At 39.3% G+C, this 15,885-nt stretch overlaps 1 protein-coding gene across 1 annotated transcript in view; it reads left to right on the top strand.

Annotated features, from left to right (window-relative positions):
• The window catches only part of BBS9 (Bardet-Biedl syndrome 9), a 285,212-nt gene that overhangs the window by 8,817 nt on the left and 260,510 nt on the right, over positions 1-15,885 (top strand). The gene's annotated exons all lie outside the window — the stretch shown is intronic.

The raw sequence follows: 15,885 nt of genomic DNA, 5'->3' as shown, positions 1-15,885 counted from the left end.
TAATGTGACAAAATTCCTGGCTCTTCCCTTGTAAAGTACTTCAACATGTAAAAAAAATTGTTTTCTTCTGTGCTTTAATTCTGTTTTACTTTTCTGTGCTTGCTTATCCTGGACAAGTTAAAAAGTTCATGTCTTCTTTTGCTGAACCTAAGGTATTAAGTGTCTTGAAAGATATGTAATGCAGACTTCTAAAAAACTACTTAAACTTAGATTGGGAAAGCAGAACAGTGGGCAGTAATATTAATGGTGTATTTGTAGATTTGAATGAGTTTAATGGATATCAGTATTTTTTGAACTTGTGAACTTGTTTTTGTGCTCTGATTTGGAAGCATTTAGGTTGGCTTTGCATAACATCTCCTTTTCTTCAGATGTAAAGTTTGCTCAAAAATATTTGGGGGGCGGCAGTCATCAACAAAAGTAGTGTCACTAACCTGTTGGCAGAGTGATAAGTCACTTTCTGAGGCAAAAATTCTCCTGCATCAATATGGCAAATGTATGTAGACAGTCCCTCAGTTCTATGTCTGTAATAACCTTCCACTAATGATGCTACAATGCCTTAACTCAAATTCAGGGTTGTTCCTGGGCTTAAATTCAGCTGACCAAAATCCTTACCGATTGAAGAGATTTTCACCTACTAATTTCTTACAGCTACCTTGGGGAAAATGGTCAGCTCATGTGGGTGAAAAGGTGTAAGGGCTATGAGTATCTTGAGAACTGAGTGTATATGGTATGGGCATATTCCTGTTAAAAGCAGAAATAAAATACAGAGGTTGCTAAATCTGAGAAGAGAGAATGATGTTCTCTGACATTCTACAGTGGAGTTGAAGTAGCAAATGTATAGGGATAATAAACTAAGTGTTGTGAGTGTCTGGAACAGTTCAGAAAGAATAAAACAAGTGAACACGTACCACCATGCAGTTCTGCAGAAGAAATTCTCTGGATTTTTTACATGCGTGTTTGTTTACCATGGAGGTCTAAGTAGAGGTCTGATCACCAGCTCAATCTTGATGCCAGACCTGTCTCATGAGCTGTGGTGGAAGCAAATAATCTGATGAAGGTGTCTTTTCAAGCTAGAGAGACAGGAGGTAATGTTTTCCCTAGAACCTTCTCAGCAAGCCAAACACTTCACCTAGGATGGTCAAAATGAGGGCCAATCCTGACAAAGCAGCAAGAACAGCAGAAGGAAGTCTGGTAAGTTCTGTAAACTTTTCTGAATTTTCTGTGTTAGCATGTTGTGCTAATTACCTTTTCCTTTTTTCTCCACCATGTTCCAGTTCACATATGTGTGTTTATTGCTGTTGGACAAAGAATGATCTCAAGTCATAAATAAACAAAGAAGGAGAGGTTTATGTTGTATAATGAATAATACATATTCATATTGTAAGATCAAGATGCTTTCTGGTTAAGACCAAAATCTAGGAAAATTATAGTGAATGTTTAGTTACCTGATAGGAGGCTGGTAAGGCATGTGTTGAAGCATCAGAGAAATTGTCAAAATGGACACTGGGGAAAGTTCTTTTTGGGAAATGAAGGAATATTCTTTTTTTTTTTTTTGGTGGATATCCTGAGATATCCTGGTCTGAATGTTCTTTTTACGTGGCTTTCCTGGACTATCTGATTAGATTTCATATCAAGGAAATGCTTTTAATCTTGCCCCAAGCCTTTTGCAGTGAATCTATTTCAGGGGTTTTTTAAGTATCATCTTTAATATCTTATTCTGTCCTTGAGGCTTTTGAAGGACAGTATTGTGGTTTTATTTCCATCTCACAAGACCAGCCAGAGTGAACCAGAAAGGACAGCAAATGCTGTTAATTTTAGTAAACAAATGCCTGTCCTGGTCTAGCCTGCCATGCTCTCAGTGTGTATCTGTGTTTTGCGGATGTTCTGGTGTGCCATTGAGAGTCTGTAAGTAAATAAACATATTTTTTTTTTACCATCAGCCTTCCACAGACTTCTCTGGTATTCTTTTCAGGCATCTAACAGTGTCTCTTGCCTTCAGTAGAGGTTAATTCATGGTGCTGCTGTAAGCCTGCAGCAATGAGCTCGCTTTGCTAACAGCCTGCCTTCTGCACCACAGTCTGGAAGTAGAAAAAGAAAATACAGGGATGGCATTTCTTGCCATCTGTTACTATTGTGACTAATATGTGTCTTCTTGCTATACTCAAGCATGTTTGAAACAATGTGAGGGTGAGACAGGCCCTTCACAGGTCATGTTCACAGAACTACTAAAGCAGATGCAGGAGAATGGCAGTTGAACAGAAGGGGGAAAGCATGAGTACAGGGAAAGCATGCCGTGGGTGTGTTGGGGAGGAGGATGAATGTCAGTCCCCCAGGAACATGATTTTTCATCTGGGTAAGCAAAGAATGCTGTAGGAGTTGACACAGAGAACTTGATCTATGAAGTTGCTCAGTCTTGCTCAGATTTCTCTTGCTGAAGGTTATGCTTTTTTTTCTTTTTATGGAGTTCTTAATCCTATACCTTCAGTGGTAAAGCAGTGCATTCTACTCAGCCATAGGATTTAATGCTGACAAAAGAAAAAAAAAGATTGAATTTGCAGTCCTGAGGGGTATGGGACAGGTGAAAAGTAAAGTCAGGACCATGAGCTTTAGGCAAGAAAACTTCCCACTCTTCAAGGAGTTAGTTGGGCCCCTTGTGAAACTGCCCTCAGGGACAAGGAGTCAGAAAATGGCAGATCTTTGAGGATGCAGAGCTCAGGATCCCCAGGTGTGAAAAACTGGAAAAGGAAGGCAAGAGATAGATGTGTCTGAGTTGAGACCTGCTGGTCAAAGTAAAGGGCAAAAAGGAAATGCATAGCTGATGGAGACAGGGAGAGGTGACCTGGGAAGAATATAAGGATGCTGTCTGGTTGAGCAGGGATGGGGTCAGAAATGCCAAGGTACAGCTGGAGATGAACTTGGTGAGGGGTGCCAAGAGCAACAAGAAGGGTTTTTAAAGGGACAATAGCCAAAGGAAGGTCAAAGGAAGCAATACTGGCAAACTGATAAGAGTGGATGAGTGGAAGGCTGAGGAACTCATCAACTTTTTTGCCTCAGTCTTCACTTATAATCTGTCTTCTGTGGGGGGACTGGGGTAACAAAGTCTCTCTTACTGCAAGGAAAGATTGGTTTCTTGACTACCAGAGGAACCTAAGTCTGTTGCCAATCTACACTCCATGGTTATTGAAAAGTCATGGCAGCAGGCGAAGTCCAGGGTTACTGGAAAAAGAGAAATGTTGAATGCATTTTAAAAGGGCTGGAAAGGACCCCCCAGGAAGTAGTGACCTGTCAGCCTCACCTCTGTGCCTGGAAATGTCATGGAACAGAACTTCCTAGAAGCTGAGCTAAGACACGTGGAGAACAGGGATGTGACTAGACAGTCAGCATGGCTTCACTATGGGCAAGTCCTGACAGATCAACTAGTGGCCTAGTGATAGAGAGCCATGGAGTGACTACATCAGTGGATAAGATAAGGCTTATGAATGTCATCTATCTGGACTTCTGTAAAGCAATTGCCATATTCTCCCACAACATCCACATCTCTTTAAACTGTGGAGAGATAGTTTTGATGGGTGGGCAGTTCACTAGATGATGAATTAGTTGTATGGTTGCATCTATAGTATCATAAAATCACAGAAAATCCTGAGTTTGAAGTGACCCATCAGGATCATCCAGTCCAACTCATGACCCTGTGCAGGACAACCCAAGAACACCATGGGCTTCTTGAATTCTGACAGACTTGGTGGTGTGACCACTTCCCTGGGGAGCCTGCTCAACCACCCTCTGTGTGAAAAACTTTTTCCTGATATCCAACCTAAACTTCACCTGATTCACCTTCTTGTCATTTCCTCAAGTCCTGTCACTGGTCACAAGAGTGAAAGATTAGTACTTGCTCCTCTATTTTCCCTCAGGAGGACATTGAAGACCACAATGACCTCATTTTCCTCTTCTCTAGGCTGAAAAAATTGAGTGACCTCAGTTGCTTCTTATAAGGCTTCCTCTCCAGACCCTTCACCATCCTATAGAAGTATAGAATGACAAATGGTGCTCCTTAGGCATCTGTAGTAGGACCAGTGCTCTTTAATGTCTTCATCAATGATCTGGACAGTGGGATTGAGTGCACCCTCAGCAAGTTTGCAGATGACACCAAGCTGTGTGGTGTGATTGAAGGATGGGGTGCCATCCAGAGGCACTTGGACAAGATTAAGAAGTGGGCCCATGGGAATCTGGCAAAGTTCAACAAGTGCAAGTGCTGCACCTGTGTCTGGGCAATCCCAGATGAATGAATACTGATGGGGAGATGAAGTAATTGAGAACTTGAAGTCATGGAGAAGAACTTGGGTGTTCTCATGGGTGAAAAGCTGGATGTGAGGCAACAGTTTGCACTCACAGCCTGAAATGCCAGGTGTATCCTGGTGTGCATCAAAAGCTGTGTGACCATCAGGGTGAGGGCGGTGATTGTCTCCCTTGTGAGACCCCACCTGTAGTGCTGCTTGCAGTTCTGGAGTTCTCAGCACAGGAAAGACATGGAACTGTTGAGGCAGGTCCAGAGGAGGGCCATGAAGATGGTCAGAGGGCTGTCTCCTACAAAGACAGGCTGAGAGAGTTGGAGCTGTTCAGCCTGGAGGAGAAGAAGAATACTTAAAGGGAACCTGAAAGAAAGCTGAGGACAAAGGCTTCATCCTAAGAGAGGGACAATATAGATTAGATATAAGGAGGAAGTTCTTTTACAATGAAGGTGGTAAAACACTTAAGGTCAGATTGGGTGGGGTTGTGAGCAACCTGATTTAGGTTGCTCCAAACTGGACAGATGTGGAATGGCTGGATATACTATGATGTCCCTCCTCATTGTGGGGGAGGTTTGGACTAGATGACCTTCCAACCCAAACTATTCTATGATTCAATGATTATAATGTCTCTGGAGTTGTTACAGAAACAAATGCTGCTAGATGTGTATTACATTCTCATTCAGCTTTCTTCAGTGTAAGTTTTTGTTGTTCTGTCCCTGCTAGTTTATAGCAAGCTTAGACCCTTGTAATATTTTGGTCTATTTGACAGCACATCTCTTTGGCTGAAGTCTGATGGAGATGTAAGACATAAAATGTACGACTGTCACTTCTCAACTGTTAATTTTATTGACTCTTGTATTAAGAAAAAGGCGATTAGTGATTTCTCTATGGGGAATATTGTGAAGTAAAGAAATCTATTTTGTAGCCTTATTTCTAAATTTCATTCTTGCTGGTGTCTTCAGATTAATGATTTGATCTATGTGCAATTTTCACATGTGGAAGAATTGAGACATGTTCTCATAACAGGAACAGATGAAGAAACAACAAACTCATTTATTCTCATCATAGAAAGTTGAAATCTAAATTAAAGCTGTAGAATAAAAAAAACCAAAGACTGAGAAGTTGACCAGTGGCTTGCATAGATTAACTGTACATTTTTCTTAAAAATAGCAGCGTGTGAATTGTGCTTGTCACCACTAGGTGGTCCTCTTACAACACTTACAGGTCAGCATTTCTAAAGCTGCATTTATTCTTGAGCTGATTCTACAGGTGTATTTACTGCAACACTCAGTGAGGTATAGAAAGCACAAAAGCACTTTCTGAACAGCTCTATAGCTAAGAGTATTATTGATTGAAACAAAATGTATTCTGGTGGTTGTAGAACGTTAGCAGAAAGGTGACATGAAATTGATTCTTACCTTCAGCAGAACTGTTACTGGCTCAGGGTTGTGAGAAATAACTATGAAATGCCTTATGACTTTAGCTAGAATTCTAAACAAAACTAATGGAAATGTTTAAAAATAGTAAATAAAAACACCTACAAAGATGAAAATGTAGAAGTCAAGCATAGTGTAGGCAGAGTTGGTTGTGACTTAGAACTTTAAAATCTGTGGCAAAGGATTATGCTGCAGATCTTTACATTTCTTTTTTGCTTTAGCTATATATTTGTTCCTTGCTGTCTCTGAACACTGGTCCTAAAATGAAAACAAGAAATTATCAAGAAGGGACATATAAAGACATATAAAGATTGATTTTATATTAAAAAAACCCAGTATTGTTAGCCTAGACTTTGAAAAGTTGAACTTAAGACGCTGCCTTTGTTGTTTAGAATGCATGTCTCCTTTTCATATTTCTGAACTCTTCCTCATGGTCTTAGAGCTATAAGTTGAGTTTGTCATCCAGTGCTCCAATTCTAGCATATGGGTCATTTTAGAAAGGATGATTCATGATAAAACCCTGAGTCAGTAGTGCTGAACCCTGGTTTTCAACCAAGTGAACTCTTAACCTAGCCACAAAATGTCACAGCTCTTAAGTAATGAACAGATTGTAAACTTCATGGTTTACTTCAGATGTAAAATTTAAAGACCTTGGGGGTAGTCTACCTTAAGCTTTTTTTTTTTAAATTAAGAAAATGAAGGTGAAAAAGCATATATCTTTAAGATTTATGTTTCACCCTTACTTATGGTGAGTACTCAGCTTTGCAAAAATTTTACTTTATATAAACCCATTCATCACATAAGTTTTATAAGGTCAGGTTGTACTATTATGGCATCATGCAATTACGCCACCAGAGACTGCTCTGCTAAGAATTCAGCTGTGATTATATGAAGTGATGTTTGCTGATAGTTTAAGTTATCTTGGAAAGTATTTTCTGTTTTCCCATCTGTAGTATGTTCTGAGTCTTTATGAGTCACATACCAATGACCTGGTATTTGGCTCAAGCTCATAGTTTAAGATGATGAACTCATCAGGGAGGTTAAGTTTGGAGGCAGCCTGGGCTGTTGCAGCCCCAGCCTGGCTGAGTTTGTGATCTTAAGGAGCATGGTCTTGGCAAGAAGAAAAGTCAGGACCTTGAGCTTTGGAAGAGTGAACTTCCAGACATCTAAGGAGTTGGTGAATGAGATGCCCTGAAAAATTGTCCTTAGGGACAAAGTAGCTGACTAGAGCTGTCACTTAGTGCACAAAGCTCTCCATTCCAATGTGTGAGAAATCAAGCAAGGTAGGGCAGACACTGGTATGGATGAGCAAGGATCTAGTCCTCAAACTGAGAAGTAAGAAAGAAATGTGCAGCCAGTGGAAACAGAAGACAGGTGACCTGGGGAGATTACAAGGGTATCATTCAGATGTGTCATCAAGAGTGTCAAAGCACTGATGGAACAGGACTTGGTGAGGGATGTGAAAAATAACAAAAAGCTATTCTGTAAGTATATAATGTCCGAAAAGAAAGGCCAAGGAGACCAATAAATGACAAAGGAGAACTGGTAACAACAGATATGGAGAAGACTGAAGTACTCACTGAGTTTTTTGCCTCAGTCTTCACTGGCAGCCTGGTTTCTCACATCTGTCAAATTCCTGAACATCTAGTGGGAGTTGGGAGAGCCAAATTTTTCCTGCAGGTTTGGGAGTACTTGATGAAACTGAATAGCCACAAGTCTGTGGGGCCTGATGACATGCATCCCAGGGTTCTGAGGGAACTGCCTGAGGTTGTTGCGAAGCCACTCTCCACGGTATTTGAAAAATCATAGCAGTCAGGCAAAGCCTTGGTGACAAGAAAAAGGGAAACACCTCTCCTATTTATAGTATGAGTAGAAAGGAATATCTGGGGAACTACAGACCAATGAGCCTCTCCTCTGTGCCTGGGAAAATTAATGGAGCAGATCATCCTGGAAGCAATATTAAGGCATGGCTTCATGAAGGGCAAATCATATCTGACCAATCTGGTGGCTTTCTGTGATGGAGTTGCTGCAATGGTTGACAAAGGACAGTGAATGGATATCATCTACCTAGGCTTCTCTAAGATGTTTGATGTGGGTCCACATAGCATCCTTAACTCCAAACTGGAGAGATGTGGATTTGCTGGATATGCTATTTGTTGGATAAGGAACTGGCTGGATGGATGCAGCAGGAGAGTTGCAGTCAATGGCTCTATGTCCAGGTGGAGCCATTGGTGACAAGTGGCGTCTCCGTCTTGGAACCAGTGCTCTTTATCAATGATCTGGGCAGTGGGATTGAGTGCACCCTCAGCAAGTTTGCAGATGACACCAAGCTGTGTGGTGTGATTGACACACCTGAAGGATGGGGTGCCATCCAGAGGCACTTGGACAAGCTTAAGAAGTGGGCCCATGGGAACCTGGCAAAGTTCAACAAGTGCAAGTGCTGCACCTGTGTCTGGGCAATCCCAGATGAATGAATACTGATGGGGAGATGAAGTCATTGAGAACAGCCCTATGGAGAAGAACTTGGGTGTTCTCATGGGTGAAAAGCTGGATGTGAGGCAACAGTTTGCGCTCACAGCCTGAAATGCCAGGTGTATCCTGGTGTGCATCAAAAGCTGTGTGACCATCAGGGTGAGGGCAGTGATTGTCTCCCTTGTGAAACTGCCCCTCTTCCCCCCTGCCCCGTGAGAACTACAGCTTGCAGTCCTCATCACAGGGAAGACCTGGCCAAATGGGAATGGTTTTGTACTAAAAGAGTATGTCCCATCCCTGGAATTTTTCAAGGCTAGGTTGGATGGCCCCTGAGCAACCTGACATAGTGGGTCCCTGCAATGAGAGGTGACATCAAGTAGGCCAGGTTGCTCTGAGATCTCTGCAGTCTGATTCTGAATATTTCCAGGGATGGTGCATCCACTATTTTAGTGCACAACCTGTTCCAGTGTTTTACCACCCTCCTTGTTAAAAATGTTCTTCATTATGTCTAACCTAAATCAACCCTTTTTTATTAAAACCTTTACCCCTTGCCCCATAACAGCATGCTCTTCTAAAAGTTTGTCACCATAAATAATTGTTGCACTTGGCTCATAAACCCTAAGATGGAATTTTTTTTGCTGATTGGAAGTTACTGATGATTGAAAGCTTCTGATAAATAAGTTGCATGTTTTTCCATTTTAAAAGATATGAATGGAGTGAAGCAAGTGAACGGCATATAGTGTTTTAGTTGAGAATTTTTTTTCTTATTCTTCTTTATCAGGCAGTGTCCCTTCAGTTCAATTTCTAAGGGATAAATCTGGCATTAATCTAGAAATAGTCAAGTCTTATTAAGCAATATTCTGTGTATTGTTTAGTCTTAATAAAGTTAAATCAATGTTAATTGAAAAACAGTGAGAAGGGGTTTTTTTTGGTAGCTAGGTAGTGTTACACTATTGTTACATTTTGTGATTGATATAATTTTGTCTTAATTTTATATCATTCCCATGTTTTGTTTTTTATGGTTACACCAAAATCATGTTATTTTAATTAAAATAATGATGAACTTGATCTGTTCTACCTGTGCAGAATTTTGGTTAATCAATTTACTATTGTTGACATTAGTTGTATGAAATAGTAGTAGTAAACTATTTTCATGTAAAAATATTAAAACCCCTTATAAATGCATAATCAAACAGAGATTAGTTGAGATAATTATTAGCTGATTAAGAATCTCATGGATTTACATATTGGCACAGTCAAAGATTTGCAGGAAATAGGCATTAAGCAAAACTAATTTTTGACTCAGTGCAAAGAAATTCATATTAATAATTAATTTTTATCATCTTTTCCTAACATGGTGTTTAGATAATTAGTGCTGAAGTTACCTGAATTTTGTACCTACAATATACAAAATAGACTCTGACCTGTGCATTGACTTTGTCATGCCCATATTGAAGGTATTTAGACATGGTATGTTTTCCTGCCTGTAGAGAAATCTGAGAAAGAAGACAGTAGTTTGGGAAATGAATCTTACTCCTACTTTACCATTTTCTGTTGGATGGTTTAGGACTTAGCCACTTCATACTGTTAGCTTAAGTCCTTCTACATCTTGAGAAATAGTCAATGTACTTCTTGTGCCTGACTGTTCTTAAAAAGAGATTTACTGGTGTGGAGCCTGCTTATAAGAAATGATGGTATTATGCTTTTTATAGGGGAAGAAAAGTGCCCTTATTACTTCTTTGAAAAAGTTTGCAGATCAAGCCACAATTTCATTCTTTGCCTTGTTTGCCTTGAGTCAGACGTGACTTATGTTTGAGGAAAGTATATGCAATAAATTTCTGCTGAAGTAATGTAAAGAGTAGAGAAGGGCTTTAAAGTAAAAACAAAGCCACTGTTACTTGAAACTAAGGCAGCTTTACAGATTATCACATAAATTTCCTGTGGTCAGTTGTGCATTAGGCTGACTGCTAGGCAGGATAGTAGCTCATATATGAACAAACATCAGTGTGCAAGGAGTGAATACTAAAGTTCCCTGCTTTGAGGCCTGGTGAATGAAGTGCAGGTTTCCTGAGCCACTCTCTGAAGTGCTTAAGATTACAGATTACATGCGAATGTGATCCTAAGCACTTCACATAGTGTGAATGATCACATGCTCTAGTAGGAGGATACCCTTTCCCAGGTGAGGATTGAGTTCTATGGTTGCTCTTCAGGGTGTAAGTGGTACATTAAGGTGGGTGTATAAACTCTCTGAATGCCTCCAGTTTTCTTTTTCATTAAAAAAAATAATTTTTTTTCAATTTTAAAGATTTTTTTATCTTCTTAAGAACTAAAAAACCAGCATATTGATAGCTCACCAGTGGGAAACACAATCTGTTGAGTTGCTCTTTAACAGTATACTGATTTTATTTAGTGACAGGCACAAATCATAGTTTAATAACTGCTGAATTATTTTTTAATAGTGTTTCCTTACAGATAATGGTTTTGCACTGCAAAAGCACTGTTACTGCTTTGTGTGATTCCACACACTTGCATTATCTAATAGTTAAATAATAAGTGAATTAACCACAGTTTTATATAACTCTCCAAATGAGTTGATAAATGATTTAGTATTGGATCCCCCTAATAAGCACAGGCTTTGAAATTTACGTTTTCATCTGAAACCTTAATGCCTTAATTCAGCTTCCAGAGTAGTTCAGATTTATTTGAAGTTGTTTCATGGATACTCTACCTGTAAAAGCAGATAAAACAATACAAAAGGGAAGGAAAAAAGAAAATACAGCTTTGACATGAAAATGTTACAAGCAGCAAAGTGTGAAAATACCTTGAACCTATCTTTTTCTCAGCAGATGGCCTTGAATTCATTTTACTTTTATTATGGCACTGGCCTAGAGGCAAAGTATGTTTGAGTGTTACAACAAAGAGGGTGCTATATGGAGGAATTTTTTTAATAATGAAATACAACATATGCATAAACCATGCAACCTTGTAACAGGAAACTTTGTGAGGAGGGTAGACTGTGTTTAACTTTTCTACAATTCTGCAAGAGTAAATTTTATTAGGTGTTAGTCAGAAAAAAAATTATCAGCTGAGTTTTATGCTGTAAGGTTAAATGATTCTTATGACTATGTTTAAACACTGGAGCAGTATAAATTCAGACTTTGATTTATTGGCTAGTTCTGTTAAAGAGCAGGATATTTAACTGTTGCCTTCCTTTTAAATTGCTTCTGCATAAGGAAAGATTTTTTGAAAGGTTTGGGTTTTGAAATTTTTTCATGGAATAGATCTGGTGATGACTACTTCTAAATGGTTTCTCACTCAACTTTGGAGAACTGTTAGTGTTTTGTTGGTTTTTTTTTTCCCTATTAATAATTGAGTTAGAACATCTCTAAATTGAAGAAGTGAATGGAAAAATAATCAAGGGTAATGTTCTCTGAGTCTCTTACCATTTGTTTCCTCTTCTTAACAGTAATGATTGTAGCCTAATGATCACAGCCTAACTGAAATAAAAGGTCTCATTGCCTTCAGTTGGCCAGAACTTTGGCCCAGTTATGAATTCCTAGATAAATCTCCTAATCAGCAATTTGTTTAAGAAAAGAACTATAATTTAAGTGAAGTAAAATCAATTGCAGAAATGCATAACTTTGAGAGCAGTTGTATATGTAAGTGAAAGACTTTTTTCAAAACTTTGGTGAATCATATATGACACTTTGTATAATTTCCCTTGTTGAGGTATGGTACCCAAAAGTGTGCAGTGACTGTGCATGGGTAGTACAAAATGTTTTGTATCTTACATGTGGGGTTACAGCTTCTGCAGTGCTCCTGCCAAGAGTCAGTGAGTGCAAAGGCAGAACAATAATTACCTCATATGTTTTTAATAGCACATGTATATTAATAATGACCCAATCTGTCTTTTGTCTTTTTGATGACATATTGTTGACTCATTTTAATTCATTGTCCTACTCTAATCTCCAGACTCTTCTTCTTAGTGCTATTGCCTGCCATTCTCTGGTTTCCTGTGAGTCAATTGTCTGAGATCACATCAGCTGTTTTATTTCAGTTTAGAGATGCTGTCTCTAAAGTTTAGAAATGCAGTATATGTTATTACCCTGTCTGGTAAATAGTTTGGCATGTTGAATTTTCTGTTACTTCAAACCTATGTACAGCTTTATTATTTACATATGTACTTTCTTATTTAAGTGTTCCAGCATTTCATGTGAATGCATTTGTCTATAAGATTTGTTTGCTGCCCCATAATTTTTCCTCCAAAAGAATGAAGTTTTAGTTTCTAATTATTTAGTCTATTTTGTTTTCTCAAAAGGTCTTTCAGAAGTGTGTGTATGTAGCTTTTGTTTATTTTTCCAGTGGTCATCAATGATTACTCCATTACAAAAAAAGTCTCCAACCTATAGGAATTTATTTGGAGAGTCACCAAACCCTTGTTAATTGCTTTTCCTAGAGGGTTGAAATGTATCTTGTACAAACTATAATGTTTTATACTAATTTTATTTTGGTGCAAATCATTGCTATCAAAAATCACTCTACTACATTATTGTGGTAGCTTAGTCCCTAAGTACCACACAACTGCTCACTCACTTTCTCCCACTTCACCCTGGTGGACTGGGGAAGAGAATCAGAAAAAGGTAAAATCTGTGAGTTGAGACAAGAACAGTTCAAAATTTTAGATGAAGTATGATAGTAATGATAATAGTAATAAAAAGAGAGAAATGAAACCCAAGAAAAACAAATAATGCACAGTACAGTTGCTCACCACGCACTGACTGATGCCCAGCCTGGCCCCCATCAGTGATCAGCCCCTTTATAGCCAACTCCTCATTTGAGTGTTCTCAGTGTGTTTCCAACAGTCTAAAAATACAGGATAACAAATTCCTGTGATGTCTTTTCTGAGCTTGCCAAGAAGGAAACTAATAGGATGGTGATTTTTTTTTTTGATAGAGATGTAATTCACTGAGTCATTTGACCACGAAGTAAGAGTTAAGCCTTTCTGTTTGTTAGTTACTAGCCTAGGATATATATAGACAAATGACTTGAATGTGAGAAGTGGCTGTGTTTCCTTGCTGTTTTTTAGCAAATTAAGTCAGGTTGTTTATTTCTAATTTTTTTAGAGTGTATTTGAAACTCTTCTTGAAGATATATTGGACTTTCATCTAATATTCTGTACAGTAAAGCCTCACTTTTGTGTTGTAAGCTTCTGACCATCTGACTTTGTTATAAATATTCTCAATGAGTTCTTTGGATGTGAATGCAGTTCACATTCAGGAGATCATTCTTTAGCACATGTCTTTAACAATTATTTAGCTCAAAAGATTAGTAAATAATCACATAGAAGGCATAAAGTTGGAAGGTACCCCTGGAGGTCATCTAGTTCACAAACTCTGCTTGTCCCTAGAGCATGTTACTTGGAGTTTTTTTCCAGATGGCTTTTGAATATTTCCAGAGAGGGAGACTCCACAATCCCTCTGGGCAGACTGGTCCAGTGCTTAGCCACAGCCTCATAGTAAAGAAGTTTTTCCTCATATTCAGGTGGAACTTCCTGTGTCCATCAGTTTCTGCCCGTTGCCTCTCATCCTATTGCCTGGCACCACTGGGAAGAGTCTCGGTCCGTCCTCTTGACACTCTCCCTTCAGATACTTACTATATATGTTGATGAGTGCTCCTCTCAGTCATCTTCCTGAAGCTGAACAGACTCAGCTCCCTCAGCCTGTCCTCATAGGAGAGATGACCTCCTCCCACAATCATCCTTGTTGCTGTCCCCTGGACCAGAGCTGGGTAGAGGGGCAGGATCACCTCCCTCAGCCTGCTGGCAATGCTCTTCCTAATGCATCCCAGGATTCCATCGGCATTTTTGGCCACAATAGCACACTGCTGGCTCATGGACATCTTGCTGTTTCCCCCAGGTCCTTCTCCACAGAGCTGCTTGGGCTAGCTGTCTTGGACCCCTTTTCCCTCTAAGGCATGTTCCCCTGGGATTCTTCAAGAAGGACCTTGAAGAGGCCAAACTCTTGAAGTCCAGTGTTGTGATCCTACTCACTGACCTGCTTCTTCCTCACAGGACACTAGTGATCTCATGGTCGCTGTAGCCAAGGCTGCCCCCAGCCTTCACATCTCTAACCATACATTCTGTGTTTGTTAGTAAAGGTCCAGCAGCACACCTTTACTAGTAGGCTCCTTCACCACCAGTGCCAGAAAGTTATTGTCAGTGCTTTCCAAGAACCTCCTGGATTGTTTATGCCTTACTGTGTGGTTCCTCCAGCAGATATCCAGGTGGTTGAAGTCCTCCATGACAACCAGGGCCTGTGACTGTGAGGCTACTTTCAGCTGTCTATATAAGACTTCATCTGCTTCCTTCTCCCCCTCAGGCAGCCTGTAGCAATCACCCTCAACAGTGTCACCCTTAATAGTTTGCCCTTTAATCTTAACCCATAAGCTCTTGACTCACTCATCATGCTCCCTGAGACAGAGCTTCATGCATCAAAGTACTTTGGGAAGTGCTTAGCAGTCATGAAGCTTCTTAGCCTAAGGAGACTATAAAAGGAGAACTAGCAGAAGAGATAGGGAATTTCATTGGATTTTAACAGTGGGATCATGTAGTTCTGTTTCATTGTTTGGTGAGAACAAAATTTTCAGGTCTGTTTTAAATGGAATTTTAAAGTTGATAGATTTATTTGATGATGGTGACTTAAGATCTTACTGATAATTTTTGAAAGTACCAAAAATATTGAAAAATAGGGCATGTATTCAGCTTAACTGAAGCTTAACTCAGTGAAAGGTCTGGTGTTGATTTATGATTCACTAAACACATCCACATGCCTGAACTATTCAGTCAAATGTTACTGATTTTGAAGGGCAACTGGTGACAGTACTCATTTGTGGGAGATTTGCTAGTTCAGTAAGTTGTTCTGTGATATTTATATAATGTATGATAGGAGTATAACTTCAGATAAGAGCAGAAAGGTTCACAGAGAAGTTCAGACTGGAATTTCTCCTACTTGCTTTAGAAGAAGTGTATGCCAGTGTTGTGATGCCTGTATGAATGCAAGGCTCTTAGAAGAAGATTTCTGCAGCTGCTAGGGCCTGAAAAATAGTTACTGAACGAGTTGCAGCAACAAACCATCTCTTAATGAATCATCATTATTCAGGCTCTATCCAGGCATACAGCCATTTTCAGGACCTCCTCTATGTATGCTATCTTATAATTAATCTTCTGCATTGAAAGAAAGAACAAATGTGAGTGACACTGCTTTCACAGCTGTCGGAACATTCTTACTGAGAGTATTTCTTGTACTAGGTGGAAACATTCACTTTTATTTGTAGAAAAAATTATTCTTTTAATGTGGAGGTTGTGATAAACAAATTTTTGTGCTACAGTCTGTTTAGGGGAAGAGACTTTACCTGTCATGTGCACCCAGTGCCAAATACTATATTTCTTTCAGTAGGCATTTTAGTATGTTGCATGTTGCAGCTATGATACTTTGGGATCTTTATACTGCATGCTGGTTTATCCTACTCCTTTGAACCATACTAGTATTTTTCCTAAGGGTCCTTCTACCACCTCAGGTTAATATGAGATTTAAAGGCATAATTCCCAAGTAACATAATTTAACTATGTCATCTTCTCTGGTAAGACTTGAATCAAGAACAAAGGAGTATATCACAAGTCTCTAAGGGATTAA

Source organism: Fringilla coelebs, assembly GCF_963513975.1.
Source record: "Fringilla coelebs genome assembly, chromosome: 1".
Lineage (NCBI taxonomy): Eukaryota > Metazoa > Chordata > Aves > Passeriformes > Fringillidae > Fringilla > Fringilla coelebs.
The sequence above is the reverse complement of the archived record's forward strand: the minus strand, read 5'-3'. Positions and strand labels throughout refer to the sequence as shown.